This window comes from Dipodomys spectabilis, unplaced genomic scaffold, assembly GCF_019054845.1.
Source record: "Dipodomys spectabilis isolate Male_0828 unplaced genomic scaffold, ASM1905484v1 ptg000166l, whole genome shotgun sequence".
Lineage (NCBI taxonomy): Eukaryota > Metazoa > Chordata > Mammalia > Rodentia > Heteromyidae > Dipodomys > Dipodomys spectabilis.
This window is the reverse complement of record NW_024870843.1, coordinates 2,836,389-2,853,584: the sequence shown is the minus strand read 5'-3', so window position 1 is coordinate 2,853,584 and position 17,196 is coordinate 2,836,389.

Genomic DNA, 17,196 nt, shown 5'->3' with positions numbered 1-17,196 from the left:
ACTCTAACCCTAAACATAAACCTCACCCTCACCCTAACCCTAACTCTAAATCTCACCGTAACCCAAACCCTCACCCTAAACCTATCCCTAACCCTCACCCTCACCCTAACACTAAACATCACCCTAACCCTCAACCTAACCTTAACTCTACCTTTAACCTTCAACCTCACCCTAACCTAACCCTAACCCTTATGCTCACCCTAACCCTAACTGTATCCCTAACCCTCACACTATTCCTAACCCTCACCCTAACCCTAACCATTCCCCTCACTCTAACCCTCACCCTAGCACTAATACTAACCCTAACCATCACCCTAACCCTAACCCTAAACCTCAACCTCACTCTAATAGTCCCTGTCACCCTAAACCTCACACTTACCTTAACCCTCACCCACAACGCAACCCTCACCCTCACCCAAAACCTCACCCTATCCCTAACCCTAAACCTAACCCTCACCCTCACCCTAAACATCACTCTAACTCTAACTCACACCCTAATGCTAAACCTAAACCTCACCCTAAAGCTAACCCTCACCCTAAACTTCACCCACACTCTAATCCTCACCCTAACCCTAACCCTAAACCTTACCCTAACCCTAAACCTCACTCTCACCCTCACCCTCAACCTAAACCAAACCCTAACCCTAATCCTAACCGTAACTCTCACCCTCACCATAAACCTAACCCTAACCGTTACCCTAACCCTAGCCCTCACCGTAATCCTAACTGGAAACCTAACACTCACCGTAACCCTAACCCTCACCCTAACCCTCACGCTCATACTAACCCTCACCCTAAACACTACCCTCACCCTAACACTAACCCTCACCTTAACCCTAACCCTCACACTAACCCTAACCTTACCCCTCACCTTAACCCTCATCCTAACCCTAAGCCTAACCCTAACATTCACCCTAACCCTAAAACTAACACTCACCCTAATCCTAAACCTATCCCTCACCTTCACACTCACCCTAATTCTAACCCTAACGCTAATCCTAACTATACCCCTCACCCTCACCCTCACCCTAACCCTCACCCTCACCCTAGCCCTCGGCCTAACCATAAACCTAACTCTAACCATTACACTAACCCTAACCTAACCCTCACAATAACCCTCATCCTAAACCTAACCCTAACCCTCACGCTCACCCTAACCCTAACACTAACCCTGACCCTAAACGTAAACCTCAACATCACCCTCACCCTCAACCTAACCCTAACCCTACCCCTCACCCTAAACCTCATCCTAACACTAACCCTAACACTAACACGCATACTAATCCTAAACCTAACACTAAACCTCACCCTCACCCTCATCCTCACCCTAACCTAACACTACACATCACCCTAACCCTCATCTTAACCCTAACACTAACCCTAACCCTAACCGTCACCCTCACCCTAAACCTAACCCTAACCCTAACCCTCAACCTATCCCAAACCTTCACCCTCACCCTCAGTCTAACCCTAAACCTAACCGCAATCATAACCCTAACCCTCACCCTCACCCTCACCCTAACCTCACCCTAAACCTAACCCTAAACTTAACCCTCACACTAACCCTCACGCTAACCCTAACCCTAACCCTCACCTTCACCCTAACCCTAAACAAAACTCTAACCCTAAACCTCACCCTAAACCTCACCCTAACCCTTAACCTAACCCTAATCCTAACACTCACCCTAACCCTAAAACTAACCCTCACCCTCACCCTAACCCTAACACTCACCCTAAAGCTTACCCTAACCCTCATCCTCACTCTAACACTCACCCTCACCCTAAACCTATCCCTAACCCTCACCCTCATCCTAACCCTCACCCTTTCCCTTACCCTCACGGTAACCCTAACCCTACCCCTCACCCTAAACCTCAAGCTAAACCTAACCCTAACCCTAACCCTAAACCTCAACCTAAACCTTACCCTCATCCTTACCCTAACCCTCACAAGAAACCTAACCCTCACACTAACCCTAACACTAAACCTCACCCTCACCCTCAAGCTCATCCTCAGCCTAAGCCTAACCCTAACACTAATCCAAACACTAACCCTCACCCTCACCCTCAAGCTAACCCTAACCGGAAACCTAACCCTGACCCTCACACTCACCCTCACCCTCATGTTAAGCCTCAGCATCAACCTCACCCTCACCCGAAACCTAACCCTAACCCTCACGCTAACTCTAAACCTCAACCTAACCCTCAACCTAACACTAACTCTAACCTTAACCCTCACCCTGACCATGGCCCTCACCCTAACCATAACCCTCACCCTATCTCTAACCCTCACCCTAACCTTCACCCTCAACCTAATCCTCACCCTAACCCTTACCCTCACACTAACCCTAACCCTCACCCTATCCGTAACCCTACCCCTCTCCTTAACCCTCATCCTAACCCTAAGCCTAACCCTAACACTCACCCTCACCCTAACCCTAACCTTAACCCTAACCCTCTTCCTCACCCTAACCCTATCCCTAACCATAACACACACACTAAATCTAACCCTCACCCTAACCCTAACCCTACCCCTCACACTAACCCTAAACCTAGTCCTAACCCTAAACCTCACCCTAACCCTAAGCCTAATCCTAACCTTCACCCTCAACCTAGCCCTCACCCTAGCCCTAATCCTAACCCGAACCCTCACCCTTACCCTAAACCTCACCCTAACCCTAACCCTCACCCTCACCCTAACCCTTACCCTAAACCTAACCCTAACATTAACCCTTAACCTCACCCTAAACCTAACCCTTAACTTAACTCTAACCCTCACCCTAAGCCTAACCCTTACCCTAACCCTAACCCTATCCCTCACCCTATCCCTAAACCTAACCCTTACCCTGATCCTCACCCTAACCCTCACAATAAACCTATCCCTCACCCTAACCCTAACACTAACCATCACCCTCACACTCACGCTCACCCTCAGCCTAACACTAAACCTAACCCTAATCCAAACACTAACTCTAAACCTCACCCTCAACCTAACCCTAACCTGAACCCTAAACCTCACTCTCACACTCACCCACACCCTCAACTTAAACCTCAGTCTCAGCCTCACCCTCAACCTAACCCTAACCCGAACCCTGACCCGAAACCTAACCGTAAACCTGACCCTAACCATAACCCTAACATAAAAAGTAATCCTAAACCTCACTCTCAACCTCATCCTAACCCTCACCGTCACCCTAGCCCTCGCCGTAATCCTAAATTGCAACCTAACCCTCACCGTAACCCTAACCCTCACCCTAACCCTCACGCTCATACTAACCCTCACCCTAAACACTACCCTCACCCTAACACTAACCCTCACCTTAACCCTAACCCTCACACTAACCCTAACCTTACCCCTCACCTTAACCCTCATCCTAACCCTAAGCCTAACCCTAACATTCACCCTAACCCTAACCCTAACACTCACCCTGACCCTCAGCCTAACCCTAACCCTACACATCACCCTAACCCTCATCTTAACCCTAACACTAACCCTAACCCTAACCGTCACCCTCACCCTAGACCTAACCCTAACCCTAACCCTCAACCTAACCCAAACCTAACGCTCACCTTCACACTCACCCTAATTCTAACCCTAACTATAATCCTAACTATACCCCTCACCCAAACCCTCACCCTAACCCTAAAACTAACCCTAAGCCTCACCCTCACCCTCACCCTGAGCCTAACCCTAACCCTCACCCTAAACCTTACGCACAACCTACCCTAACCCTAATCCTAACCCTAACCCTAACACTCACCCAAACCCTAAACCTCACACTAACCTTAAATCTAACCCTAAACCTCACCCGAAACCTAACACTCACCCTAACCCTTACCCTAAACCTAACCCTCAAACTCACCGTCACTCTAACACTCACCCTAACCCTAACCCTCACCCACACCCTAACCCTATCCCTACCCTCACCCTCACCCTAAAACTCACACTAACCCTTACCCTCACCTTACCCCTAACACTAAACCTCACACTAACCCTAACCCTCACCCTAACCATAACCTTACCCCTCACCCTACGCCTCACCCTAACCCTAATCCTCACCCTAACCCTCAACCTCACCCTAAACCTAACCCTAAATCTAACCCTCCCCCTATCCCAACCCTGACCCACACCCTAAGCCTCACCCTCAGTCTAACCCTAACCCTAACCCTAAACCTAACCCTCACCCTAACCCTTAACCTAAACCTAACCCTAACCCTAACCCTCACCGTAAACCTCATCCTAACCCTCACCCTCACCCTCACCCTAAACCTAAACCTACCACTCAGGCTACCCCTTAATCTAAACTTAACCCTAACCCTAACACTCATGCTAAAACTCACCCTTACCCTCAGCCTAAACCTAACCGAAACACTAATCCTAACCCTAAGCCTCATCCTCACCATAAACCTAACCCCAAACCTAACCCTCACTGTCACCCCCACCCTAACCCTAAACCTAACCATAAATCTCACCATAACCCTAACCCTCACCGAAAACCTAACTGTAAGCCTCACCCTAAACATAACCCTAACCCTAAACCTTACCCTAAAACTAACCCTAACATTAACCCTAACCATCACCCTAAAGCTAAACCTAAACTTAACCCTAACCCTAACCCTAACCCTAACCCTAACCCTCCCCCTCAACCTAACCCTCAACCTAACCCTTACCCTCATCCTCACCTTAACCCTCACAATAAACCGAACCCTTACCCTCACTGTCACGCTCACCCTCAGCCTAACCATAACCCTAACACCAATCCAAACACTAACCCTCACCCTCACCCTCAAGTTAACCTTATCCCGAACCCTAACCCTCACCTTCACACTCACCCTCACCCTCACCTTAAACTTCAGCCTCAGCCTCAACCTCAAACTAACCCCAACCTTAACCCTTACCCTAACAGAAACCCTGAACCTAATTCTAACCCAAACCCACACCCTAAACCTCACCCTCGCCCTCACCTTCACCCTAACCCTCACCCTCACCCTAGCCCTCAACCTACACCTAAACCTAACTCTAACTCTCACCCTAACCCTAACACTCACCCTAACCCTAAACCTAACACTCACCCTCACCCTAACTCTAAACCTCACCCTAACCCTCAACCTAACCCTAACTCTAACCCTAACCCTAAACCTCACCCTAAACCTCACCCTAACATTCATGCTAACCCTAAACCTAACTCTCACCCTACCCTCATGCTAACCCTTACCCTCACCCTAACCCTATCCCTAACCATAACCCTCACACTAAACCTAGCCCTCACTCTAACCCTAAACCTAACCCTAACCCTAAACCTAATCCGCACTAAGTTAACCCTTACCCTCACCCTAACCCTCACACTAACCCTAACCCTAATCCAAACCCTAACCTTAACCTTAAACCTCACCCTAACCCTTACCCTAACCCAAACCCTCAACCTCATCCTAACCCTCACCCTAACAATTACCCTCACCATAACCCTAAACCTAACCCTCACCCTCACCCTAACCCTTACCCTCATTGTAACCCTAACCCCAACCCTAAACCTACCCTTAATCCTAACCCTCATCCTAACCATAACAGTAACCCTAATCCTCACCCTGACCCTAACCCTAACCTGAAACCTTACCCTCACCTTCAATCTAACACTCACCCTCACCCTCACCCTCACCCTCACCCTAGCCCTCACCCTAGCCCTCGGCCTAACCGTAAACCTAACCCTAACCATTACCCTAACCCTAACCCTCACACTAACCCTAACGCTAACACTAACCCTAACCCTAATCCTCACGCTAACCCTTCATCCTAAACCTAACGCTAATCCTCACGATCACCCTAACCCTAAACCTAACCCGCACCCTAACCCTAAACCTCACCATCACCCTCACCCTCAACCTAACCCTAACCCTAACCTTCACCCTAAACCTCATCCTAAAACTAACCCTAACCCTAACCCTCCCCCTCACCCTATACCTCAACCTAACCCTTACCCTCATCCTTACCCTAACCCTCACAAGAAAACGAAACCTCACCCTAACCCTGACACTAAACCTCACCCTCACCCTCAAGCTCACACTCAGCCTAACCCTAACCCTAACACTAATCCAAACACTAACCCTCACCCTCACCCTCAAGCTAACCCTAACCTGAAACCTAACCCTGACCCTCACACACATCCTCACCCTCACGTTAAACCTCAGCCTCAGCCTCAACCTCACCCTAACCCGAACCCTAACCCGAATCCTCACGCTAACTCTAAACTTCAACCTAACCCTCCTCCTAACCCTATCTCTAACCCAAACCCTCACCCTGACCCTGGCCCTCACCCTAACCCTAACCCTCACCCTAACTCTAATCCTCACCCTAAGCCTCATCCTCATACTAACCCTCACCCACACCCTTACCCTCACACTAACCCTAACCCTTACCCTAACCGTAACCCTACACCTCTCCTTAACCCTTATCCTAACCCCAACACTCACCCTCACCCTAACCCTATCCCTAACCATAACACTCACACTAAACCTAACCTTCACCCTAACCCTAACCCTACCCCTCACACTAGCCCTAAACCTAATCCTAACCCTAAACCTCACCCTAACCCTAAGCCTAAACCTAACCTTCACCCACACCCTAGCCCTCACCCTAACCCTAATCCTAACCCGAACCCTCACCCTAAACCTAAACCTCACCCTAACCCTAACCCTCACCCTCACCCTAACCCTTACCCTAAACCTAACCCTAACATTAACCCTAACTCTCACCATAAACCTAACCCTTAAATTAACCCTAAACCTCACCCTAACCCTCACCCTAACCATAACCTTAACCCTAACCCTATCCCTCACCCTAACCCTAAACCTAAACCTTACCGTGATCCTCATCCTAACCCTCACAATAAACCTATCCCTCACCCTAACCCTAACACTAACCATAACCCTCACACTCATGCTCACCTTCAGCCTAATACTAAACCTAACCCTAATCCAAACACTAATACTCACCCTCACCCTCAACCTAACCCGAACCCGAACCCTAAACCTCACACTCACACTTACCCTCACCCTCAACTTAAACCTCAGCCTCAGCCTCACCCTGTTCCTAACCTTAACCCGAATCCTTACCCTCACCCTAACCGTAAACCTAACCCTAACCCTAACCCTAACCCGCAACGTAACCCTCACCCTCACTCTCACAATCACCCTAACCCTCACCCTCACCCTAGCCCTCACCGTAATCCTAACTCGAAACCTAACCCTCACCCTAACCCTCACCCTCACTCTAACCCTAACTCTACCCCTCACCTTAACCCTCATCTTAACCCTAAGCCTAACCCTAACATTCACCCTAAACCTAACCCTAAACCTAACACTCACCCTGACACTCAGCTTAACCCTAACCCTTACCCTAATCCTAAACCTATTCCTCAACCTCACACTCACCCTAATTCTAACCTTAACCATAAGGCTAACCATACCTCTCACCCAAACCCTCACCCTAACCCTAAACCTAATCCTAAGCCTCACCCTCACCCTCACCTTGAGCCTAACCCTAACCCTCACCCTAAAACTTACCCGCACAATACCCTAACCCTAACCCTAACCCTAACACTCACCCAAACCCTAAACTGAACACTAACCTTAAACCTAACCCTAACCCTCACCCGCACCCTAACACTCACCCTAACCCTTACCCTAAACCAAACCCTCAAACTCACCGTCACTCTAACACTCACCCTAACACTAACCCTCACCCACACCCTAACCCTCACCCTCAACCGAACCTTCAACCTCAGCCAAACCCACACCCTCACACAAAACATCACCCTATCCCTAACCCGCACCCTAACATTAACCATAACCCTCACCCTAAACCTAAACCTAAACCTAAACCTAAACCTAACACTCACCCTCACCCTAACCCCCATCCTAAACCTTACCTTCACCCTCACCCTCACGCTAAATCTAATCCTAATCCTAACCTTCACACTAACCCTCATCCTAACCCTGAACCAAACCCTAACCCCCACCCTAACCCTCACCCTAACTCTCACCCTCACCCTCACCCTCACACTAACCCTAAACCTAACCCTAACCCTCAACCTCACCCTAAATCTAACCCTAAACCTAACCCTCCCCCTAACCCGAATCCACACCCTCACCTCACCCTCACCCTCAGTCTAACCCTAACCCTAAACCTAATCCGCACTATCAAGTTAACCCTTACCCTCACCCTAACCCTCACCCTAACCCTAACCCGAATCCAAACCCTAAACTTAACCTTAAATATCACCCTAACCCTTACCCTATCCCTAACCCTCATCCTCATCCTAAACCTCACCCTAACAATTACCCTCACCGTAACCCTAACCCTAACCCTCACCCTCACCCTAACCCTTACCCTCACCCTAACCCTCACCCCAACCCTAAACCAACCCCTCACCCTAACCCTCATCCTAACCCTAACCGTAACCCTAATCCTCACCCTGACCCTAACCCTAACCCCAACCCTTACCCTCACCCTCAATCTAACACTCACTGTCACCCTAATCCTCACCCTACACTAAACCTCACTGACACCCTAACCCTCACCCTCCCCCGAACCCTCACCCGAAACCTCACCCTCACCTTAGCCCTCGGCCTAACCTTAAACCTAACCCTAACCACTACCCTAAACCTAACCCTAACCCTAACCCTCAAACTAACCCTAACGCTCACACTAACCCTCACCCTAAACCTCACCCTAACCCTCATCCTAAGCCTAACCCTAACCCTCACCCTCACCCTAACCCTAACCCTCACCCTCACCCTCAACCTAACCCTAACCCTACCCCTATCCCTAACCATAACCCTCTCCGTAAGCCTCAACCTCACAATATACCTAACCCTAACCCAAACCCTCACCCTACCCCTCAACCTCACCCTACGCCTAACCCTAACTCTAACACTAATCCTAAACCTAACCCTCACCCTCACCCTATCCCTAAACCTAACCCTCACACTAAACCTAACCCTAAACTTCACCCTCACCCTAACCCTAACCTTAACCCTAACCTTAAACATCACCCTAACCCTCATCCTAACCTTAAACCTAACCCTTGTCCTAAACCTCACCCTAACTCTTACCCTCATCCTAAGTCTAACCCTAAACCTAACCCTCACACTAACCCTAACACTAACCCTCACCCTCACCCTCACGCTCACCCTCAGCCTAATCCTAATCCTAACCCTAATCCAAACACAAACCCTCACACTCACCCTCAAACTAACCCTAATCGTCACCCTAACCCTCAACCACACACTCATCCTCAACCTCAACTAAACCTCAGCCTCAGCCTCAACCTCATCCTAATCGTAACCCAAACCCTCACCCTAACCGAAACCCTAACACGCATGCTAACCCTAAACCTCACTCTCACTCTACCCTCATCCTAATCCTTACCCTCACCCTAACCCTATTTGAACCATAACACTCACACTAAACCTAACCCTCACAGTAAACCTAAAACTACCCCTCACACTAACCCTATACCTAACCCTAACCCTAAACCTAAGCCTAATCCTAACCCTCACCCTCACCCTAGCCCTCACCCTAACCCTGATTCTAACCCTAACCCTAACCCTAAACCTCACCCTATCCCTAACACTCACCCTCACCCTAACCCTTACCCTAAACCTAACCCTAACGTTAACCCTAAATCTCACGCTAAACCTAACCCTTAACTTAACTCTAACTCTCACCCTAACTCTCACCCTAACCCTAACCCTCCCCCTCCCCCTAACCCTCAACCTAACCCTTACCCTCATCCTCACCCTCACCCTTAAAATAAACCTAACCCTCACCCTAATCCTAAAACTAACCATCACCCTCACTCTCACGCTCACCGTCAGCCTAACTCTAACCCTAACCCTAATCCGAACACTAACCATCATCCTCACCTCAACCTAACCCAAACCCGAACATTAACCCTCAACCTCACACTCACCCTCACACTCACCCTAACCTTAAACCTCAGCCTCTGGCTCACCCTCAACCTAACCCTAACCCTAAGTCGAATCCTCACACTAATCGTAACCCTGACCCTAACCCTAACCCTAACCCACACCCTAACCCTCACACTCACCCTCAACCTCACCCTAACCCTCACCCTCATCCTAACCGTCACCCTAACCCTTACCCTCACCCTAACCATAACCCTCACCCTAACCCTAACCCTCACCTTAACACTCATCCTAACCCTATGCCTAACACTAATACTCAACCTAACCTTAACCCTAACCCTAACACTCACCCTGAACCTCAGCCTAAACCTAACCCTAACCCTAATCCTAACCCTATACCTCACCCACACACTCACCCTAATTCTAACCCTAACCCTAACCCCAAATAAACCCTTCACCCTAACCCTCACCCTAACCTCACCCTAACCCTAACCCTAACCCTCATCCTCACCCTAACACTCACCCTCACCTTAACCCTATCCCTAAAACTAACCCTCATCCTAACCCTCGCCTTACACTTATCCTCACGGTAACCCTAACCCTAACCTTAATCCTAACCCTCACACTAACATTAAGGCTCACACTAAACCTAACACTACCCCTCAACCTAACCCTCAATCTAAACCTAAACGTAACCCTAACCCTCACCCTAACCCTAAACTTCACCCTAAACCTCACCCTCACCCTCACCCTAAACCTAAACCTAACCCTCAACCTAACCCTCAACCTGAACCTAACCCTAACCCTAACCCTCACGCTAACCCTAACCCTCACCCTCACCCTCACCCTAACCCTAACCCAAACCCTAGTCCTAACCGTAAGCCTCGCCCTCACCCTCACACTAATACTAACCCCAACCCTAACCCTAACCCTCACTCTCACCCTAACCCTAAACCTAACCCTAACCCTCACCCTAACCCTAACCCTCACCCTAAACCTAACCGTAAGCCTCACTCTAACCCTAACCCTAAACATTACCCTAAACCTAACCCTAACATTAACACTAACCCTCACCCTAAAACTAAACCTAAACTTAACCCTAACCATCACCCTAACCCTCACCCTAACCCTAACCTTTCCCTAACCCTCGCCTCACCCAAAACCTCAACATAACTCTTACCCTCATCTGCACCCTAACCCTCACAATAAACTTAACCCTCACCCTCACCCTAACACTAACCCTCACCCTCACCCTCACACTCACCCTCAGCCTAACCCTAACCCTAACACTAATCCAAACACTAACCCTCACCCTCAACCTAATCCTAAAATTAACCCGAACCCTAACCCGAACCCTCACACTTACCCTCACCCTCACCTTAAACCTCACCCTCAGCCTCAACCTCAACCTAATCCAAACCTAACCCTCACTCTAACCATAACCCTGACCCTAACCTTAACCGTAGCCCACACCCTAAACTTCACCCTCACCCTCACCCTCAACCTAACACTCACCCTCAACCTAGCCCTCACCCTCACCCTAACCCTAAACCTATCACACCGTAAATCTAAACCTCACCCTAACCCTCAGCCTCATTTTAACCCTCACCCTAACACTAACCTTCACCCTAACCCTAACCCTCACCCTAACACTAACCCTCACCCTAACCCTAACTCTACACCTCAACTTAACCCTCATTCTAACCAAAAGCATAACCCTAACACTCACCCGAACCCTAACACTCACCCTCACTCTCTGCCTAAACCTAACACTAACACTAAACCTAATCCTAATCCTATTCCTCACCCTCAACCTCACCCTAATTCTTACCCTAACTCTAACCCTAACCCTCACCCTCTCCCTAACCCTAACTCTAACTCTCACTCTAACCCTAACTCTAACTCTCACCCTAACCCTAACCCTCAGCCTAACCCTCACCCTAACCCTCACCCTCACCCTAACTCTAAACCTCACCCTAACCCTCAACCTAACCCTAACTCTAACCCAAACCCAAAACGTCACCCTAAACCTCACCCTAACCCTTACCCTCACTCTAACCCTAAGCCTAACCCTAACCCTCACACTAATCCTAAGCCTCACCGTAACCCTAACTATAACCCTCACCCAACCCTCACCCTAACACTAATACGAACCCTAACCATCACACTAACCCTAACCCAGACCCTAAGCCTACCCCTAAACCTCACCCTCACCATAACCCTAACCCTAACACTAACCCTCAGCCTAACCCTCACACTAACACTCATGCCAACCCTAAAGTTCCATCTAACCCTACGCTTATCATAACCCTTACCCTCACCCTAACCCTCACCCTAAAATTAACCCTAACCCTAACCCAAACCTTAACCTTAAACATCACCCTAACCCTTACCCTAAATCTAAACCTCACCCTCATCCTAACACTCACCCTAACAATTACCGTCATCCTAACCCTAACCCTAACCCTATCCCTAACCACAACCCTCACACTAACCATTACCCTCACTCTGACCCTAAACCTGCCCCTCACACTAACCCTAACCCTAACGCTAATCCTCATCATCAACCTAACCCTTACCCTCACCCTAACTCACACCCTAATCTTAACCTAACCCTAACCCAAAACTTAACCTTAATCATCACCCTAACCCATGCCCTGACCCTAACCCTCACCCTCATCCTAACCCTCACACTAACTAATACCGTCATCCTAACCCTAACCCTAACCCTCACCCTCACCCTAACCGTTACCCTCACTCTAACCCTAACTTTAACACTACTCCCACCCTAACCTTCATCCTAACCCTAACCGAAACCCTAATCCTCACCCTGACCGTAAACCTCACCGTCACCCTAACCCTAAATCTAATCCTAACCCTCACCCTCACCCTAGCCTTCACCCTAACCCTAATCCTAACCCTAACCCTAACCCTCACCCTCATACTCACCCTCACCCTCACCTTAAAACTCAGCCTCAGCCTCAACCTCACCCTAACCCTAACCCTAACCCTAACCCTCACCTTAATCATAACCGTAATCCTAACTCTACCCCTAACCCTCACCAAAATCCTAATCCTCAAACTCACCGTCACCCTAACACTCACCCTAACCCTAACCCTCACACTCACTCTCACGCTCATCCTCAGCCTACCCCTAACCCTAACACTAATCCAAACAATAACCCTCACCCTCAAACTCAACCTAACCCTAACCAGAACCCTAACCCTCACCCTCACACCCAACCTCACCCTCAACTTAAACCTCATCCTCAGACTCAACCTCACCCTAACCCTAACCATAACCTAACCCTCACCCTCACCGTAACTCTGACCCTAACCCTAACCCTAACCCAACCCCTAACCCTCACTCTCATCCTAGCCCTCACCCTAATCCTAATTCTAACCCTAACCCTAACCCTAAGGGCAACCCTCACCCTAACCCTCACCCTCATCCTAACCCTCACCCTAACCCTTAACCTCATCCTAACCATAACCTTACCCCTCACCTTAACCCTCATCCTAACCCTAAGCCTAACCCTAACACTCACCCTAACCCTAACCCTAACCCTAAAACTCACCCTGACCCTCAGCCTAACCCTAACCATAACCCTAATCTGAACCCTATTCCTCACCCTCACCCTAACTCTAACCCTAACTCTAACCCTAACTATACCCCTCACCCTAACCCTCACCCTAACCCTAAACCAAACCCTATCCCTCACCCTCACCCTCACCCTAACCCTAACTCTAACTCTCACGCTAACCCTAACCCTCACCCTAACCCTAACCCAAACCCTCACCCACAACCTAACTCTAAACCTCACCCTAACCCTCAACCTAAACGTAACTCTAACCCTAACCCTAAACCTCACCCTAAACCTCACCCTAACCCTTTCTCTCACTCTAACCCTAACCCTAATCATCACATTAATCCTAACCCTCACCTTAACCCTAACTATACCCCTCACCCTAACACTAATACGAAAACTATCCATCACCCTAACCCTACCCTTAACCTCCCCCTCACTCTAACTCTCCCCTACAACCTAACCCTCACCTTTACCCTAACCCTCACCCACAACCCAAACCTCACCCTCACCCAAACCCTCACCCTCACCCTAACCCTAACCCTAACCCTAACCCTCACACTAACCCTAACCCAGACCCTAAGCCTAACCCTAACCCTCACCCTCACCATCACCCTAATCCTAACAATAACACTCACCCTAACCCTGACATTAATACTCATGCTAACCCTAAACCTCAATCTCACTCTATCCTCATCCTAACCCTTACCGTCACGCTAACCCTATCCCTAACCATAACCCTCACACTAAACCTAACCCTCACTCTGACCCTAACCCAACCCCTCACACTAAGCCTAACCCTAATCCACATCCTCAACCTCACCCTTACCCTCACCCTAACCCTCACCCTAAAATTAACCCTAACCCAAACCTTAACCTTAAACATCACCCTAACCCTTACCCTAAACCTAACCCTCACCCTCATCCTAACACTCACCCTAACAATTACCGTCATCCTAACCCTAACCCTAACCCTATCCCTAACCCTAACCCTCACACTAACCGTTACCCTCACTCTGACCCTAACCCTGCCCCTCACACTAACCCTAACCCTAACGCTAATCCGCATCATCAACCTAACCCTTACCCTCACCCTAACCCACACCCTAATCTTAACCTAACCCTAACCCAAACTTAACCTTAATCATCACCCTAACCCTTGCCCTAACCCTAACCCTCACCCTCATCCTAACCCTCACCCTAACTAATATCGTCATCCTAACCCTAACCCTAACCCTAACCCTCACCCTCAATCTAAACGTTACCCTCACTCTAACCCTAACCCTAACACTACCCCTCACCCTAACCTTCATCCTAACCCTAACCGGAACCCTAATCCTCACCCTGACCCTAACCCTAACCCTAACCCTCACCCTGACTGTAACTCTCACCGTCACCCTAACCCTCACCCTACCCTAACCCTCAGCGACACCCTCACCCTCACCTTTACCCTCACCCTCACCCTATCCCTAACCCTAACCTAACCTTAAACATCACCCTAACCCTAACCCTCACCCTCATCCTAACCCTTACCCTCACCTAACTCTAACCCTTAACCTAACCCTCAGACTAACCCTAACACTCACCCTAATCCTAACCCTACCACTCAACTTAACTCTCATCCTAACCATAACCCTAACCCTAATCCTCACCCTAACCCTATTAATCCTAACCCTCATCCTCATCCTAATCCTCACCTTCCCAGTACCCCTCACCCTAACCCTAACCCTCAACCATACCCTAAACATAAGCCTCACCCTCACCCTCACCCTAACCCGCACTCTCACCCTAGACCTCACCCTAAACCTAAATCTAAACCTAACCCTAAACCTCAGCCTGATCCTCAGCCACAACCTATCCCTTAGCCTCACCCTAACCCTCACACTATCCCTAACCCTAACCCAACCCCTAAACTTAACCTTAAACATCACCCTAACCCTCAACCTAAACATAACTTTCACCCTCATCCTAACCCTCAACCTAAAAATTACCCTCACCCTAACTCTAACAGTAAACCTAACCATCACCCTCACCCTAGCCCTAACCCTTACCCTCACCGAAACCCTAACACTAACCCGAACCCTATCCCGCACCCTAACCTCATACTAACCCTAACCGTAAGCCTAATCCTCACCCTGTCCCAAAACCTAACCGTAAACCTAACCCTAACCCTCACCCTCACCCTACCCTAACCCTCACCGACACCCTAACCCTCACCCTCACCCTCAACCTAGCCTTCAACCTAACCCAAAACCTAACCCTAACCCTCACCCTAACCCTAACTCTCATCCTAACCCTCACCCTCATCCTAACCCTCACCCTAACCCTTACCCTCAACCTAACTCTAATCCTAAACCTAAGCCTCACACTAACAACCTCACCCTAATCCTCACCCTCACCCTAACCCTAACCCTTACCCTCACCCTAAACCTCACCCTAACCCTAACCCTCATCCTCACCCTAACCCTGACCCTAACATTAACCCTCACCCTAACCATAAGCTTCACCCTCATCCTAACCCTCACCCTTACCCTTACCCTCAGGGTAACCCTAACCCTAACCCTAACCCTCACCCTAACCGTAACCCTGACCATAACCCTAACCCTAACCCACACCATAACCCTCACCGTCACCCTAGCCCTCACCCTAACCCTAACCCTAACCCTCACCCTAACCCTCACTCTCAACCTAACCCTAACCCTAAAACTAACACTCACCCTCATCCTATCCCTAACTCTAACTCTCACCCTAACCCTAACACTCACCCTAAACCTAACCCTAACCCTCACCCTCACCCTACCTCTAAACCTAAACCTAAACTTCAACCTAACCCTAACACTAACCCTAACCCTAATCCTCACCCTAAACCTCACCCTAACCCTCACCCTCACCCTAACACTAACCCTAACCCAAACCCTCTCCCTCACCCTAAGCCTAACCCTAACTCTAACACTAATCCTAAACCTAAAGCACACCCTCATAATAACCCTAAACCTAACGCTCACCCTAACCCTAACCCTAATCCTCACCATCACCCTAACCCTCACCCTAACCATCACCCTCACCCTAACCCCAGTCTAAACCTAACCCTAACCTTAACCCTCACCCTAACCCTAAGCCTAACCCTAACCCTCACACTAATCCTAACCCTCACACTAACCCTAACCCTACCACTCACACTAACCCTCATCCTAAATCTAACCCTAACCCTCACCCTCAACCTAACCCTAACCCTAACCCTCACCATAACCCTAAACCTCACCCTCACCCTCACCCTCAACCTAACCCTAAACCTACCCCTCACCCTAAACCTCATCCTAACCCTAACCCTAACCCTAACGCTCACAGTAATCCTAAACCTAACTCTAATCCTCACCCTCATCCTCAGCCTAACACTAACCCTCACCCTAACTGTCACCCTACCCTAACCCTCACCGACACCCTAAACCTCTCCATCACCCTCACCCTCATCCTAACCCTCACCCTCACCTCAGCCCTCAGCCTAACCCAAACCCTAACCCTAACCTAACACTAACCCTCACCCTAACCCTCACCCTCACCTAACACTACCCCTAACCCAAACCCTCACCCTAACACTCAAACAAACCCTAACCCTAACACTAACCCTAACACTCACCATAAAACTAAACTTAAGCCTAACCCTAACCCTCATCCTACCCTTAAA